General features: G+C 35.8%; 1 long non-coding RNA gene across 1 annotated transcript; it reads right to left on the bottom strand.

Annotated features, from left to right (window-relative positions):
• Window positions 1–355: 355 nt before the first annotated feature.
• LOC140180896 (uncharacterized) lies at window positions 356–2,727 on the bottom strand. The gene is made up of 4 exons (XR_011874992.1): window positions 2,551–2,727; window positions 2,405–2,459; window positions 2,188–2,316; window positions 356–712 (listed from the first exon to the last, which is right to left on the bottom strand). It is a non-coding gene; the product is annotated as an uncharacterized lncRNA (long non-coding RNA).
• Between the last annotated feature and the right edge of the window lie 251 nt (window positions 2,728–2,978).

The following is a 2,978-nucleotide window of genomic DNA, read 5'->3' as shown; positions in this document are numbered from 1 at the left end:
TAAGGAAAAATTTGAGAAAATCCACTCTATAAAAAAAGTATATTTGATTAGTTATTTTTTTATTTTTTTATTTTGACAAGAACATAAGAGAAAGTGAAATTTTTTTACAAGACGGAAACAATACAATTAGGTAAGTAATAAAATTCAATCTTTATTCAACCAACAAAATTTAAAATCCATTTAAATAAATGCGTGAAATGTAACACCCTACCACACAAAGCTTTACGCTTAAGTCGTAAAACAGAGGTGATGTGGTATTACGACCTCTAAAATAAAATAGGTACATATAATAGCAGAAGAGTTATAATATGCTAGGAGCCTTGAAGGATAGGGGAAAATAAAAAATCGCAAGATAAAAGCGCAACGCTCAAGGAACGAGTTAACTTGCATGCTAAGAAAACTGTAACTGTCAAACATAAGATAACAGAAGTAGGAATAGAGTGCCAAAGATACAAAATAACAAGCTCCTAACTCAGCCTGCGAAGTCAAGACTGGCCGGAGAATATTTACACATATATACATACATATCCAAAACCCAAAAGTACATACACACAATCCTACCTCTCCATAAACCTCTAAGAGGATCAAAAAGGACAAGTTATGCGGAGAGAAAGCTAAGTACATATATATACATTATAGCATAACAAAATATCCCAGTAACCACTCCGCTTCAAGAGTCCAGACGCCTAACGAGATGCCTCTCGACCTGCATCTGAAAAATAACAACATAGTATGGAATGAGAACCGGAGGTTCTCAGTATGGTAAAGGTGCCACACACATAATATATAAGGTCCTGGGAATGCCAGAGGCAATCCTAGAACGCCGACACTCAGATTGTAGAGCTTAAAGTATTAAACAGAAGCCATAAAAGGTGGTTTCCTAGAAATATTTAATCCTAACTTAACTTAACCTTAAATCTAAGTCCTATACTGCCATTCCTCCATACCTCCAATTCCATCATGCATTTTCACAGACAAATAAACAGATAAAGGCAAACACAAGAAAGTTACAACTACTGCAGGTAACAAATACACATTTAGCATGGTAAATACAGATAGGCACACCCAATTAGAGCACAAGCAAGAAATTCAAGTAATATGCATATGATGCATGCCTGTCCTATGGCTGATGAGGCTCATCTGTCGGTTATCCAGCCAACCCGACAAGTCTGAATTGTCCTTAGACTGTCCCCCGACGTGCATCCCCAAGAGTCTATGCATAGATTTTTCTCAAATAATCAATATTGCTCAATGGGGGTAACATTCCCGGGAATTTATATAGTGCCCGGTCACACTTACGTCGTAGGGTCAACAGAGTATCGAGTTTTCAACCTGGTACACGTGGTGGCAAGCCACGGCACTTAATCCAGGGAATCTCGTATCTCAGATTATTCAAATTCATAAGCCATATAAATAATTCAATTAAAATTCATCAACATCCACATCATTCTCAATCACCTCTCATTCATCATTATATGTCAATCATATTCAATCATTATCCTTCATTATCACACCTCTCATTCCGTCCATCAATAGTTCCAATTCAAAACATAATTCATTCTTTTCCAAATGAACTAAACTTAAAACATGCTCATTTTCTTAATAACTCAAAATCAAACCATATAACCTTTAAATATAAATCTTTTTAAATAATCATATAAACAAAATCTCTAATTTTTATAAAATTTCGGCAGCATCTCCTCTAAAACTCGGACTTTGCCACCCTGTTCGGGTCCAAACCTGTATTCTTTTCAATTCAACATACCCTTTCTCATCATCATAACAACCACCACAATAAATCTACCTCAAATCAACAATTAAACTCATACAATATTCAAATCCAACAACCAAAATTCAACTAAGGATCATAGTTCACAAATCCTAGGCTTTTAACACAAAATACCTCATTAACACAACAACCTCCACAATAGTTATACCTCAAATCAATAATTCACCAAATCATTAGTTAATCAACAATAACATTCAACCATAATTCTCTCCAAATTAACATAACAGCATTCACCATCCAAAATTAAAAACTAATTATCCAATAAACTTCAACCAAATATATTCATCGATAAATTACTAAACATTAAACATACACCTGCATTCCAACTTATCCAATGGTCATCTAGCCTAAGTTTTCACAGAACATTATATATTAAATGCAAGAAACCTAAACCATACCTTAGCCGATTTCCACGTAACGACCAAAGCTATTTATTCAAAACCAAAACAGCCCCTCAAAACTCAACTAATCCGCTTCCTCCAAGTTCCAGTATTCACAATTTCAAGCTCCAATTATTTATTTTCAACCTAATACACATTCATAATACATATATACCCAATTTAATACTCAAAGCTCAAATTTAATGAAATTAAAATAGAATTATCGTATCCTCACCTTACCCAAGCTTCACATAAGCAAGAGTGAACGTTTCTCTCAAGCTAATTGGATCCTAAAACATCAGAAATCAAAGAAATTCAATATTCCCACTTAAAATTCGAAAATTGGGGGAAGATAAAACTGAGAGTGATTAAACAAGTTACCTATGAAATTGTTCCGGTAGAAATGTAGAGCTCAACGCGGTGAACGCGTGGCCGCAAACGGTGCGGCAATCGGAGCTCGGACGGAGAAGTTACGGGAGCGGGAACTCACCGTAAGTGTTTCGGGAATGTTTTCCCTTCTTTTTCTTCCCTGGAGCGCTGCTGCCTCTATTGCGTGTTGTGAAGGAAATGAGCTTCGTGCTCATTTAATATGTTGGTCCGGTTGGACCGACGGCCCGGTTTGGGTCTGGTTCAACCGGTTCGGTCCGTTCGGTCAATCTTGGACCGTTTTCTTCGAAATTAGTGTCAAAATTTTCGTTTCGATGAGCTCTATCCTAATTTAATATAATATTCACATTTCTAATCCTCCTTATTAAAAACTAATTTATTGACTAATTATCTACTAATTTAACCGGGGTTTACATCCTACC

This window comes from Arachis hypogaea, chromosome 17, assembly GCF_003086295.3.
Source record: "Arachis hypogaea cultivar Tifrunner chromosome 17, arahy.Tifrunner.gnm2.J5K5, whole genome shotgun sequence".
Lineage (NCBI taxonomy): Eukaryota > Viridiplantae > Streptophyta > Magnoliopsida > Fabales > Fabaceae > Arachis > Arachis hypogaea.
The sequence above is the reverse complement of the archived record's forward strand: the minus strand, read 5'-3'. Positions and strand labels throughout refer to the sequence as shown.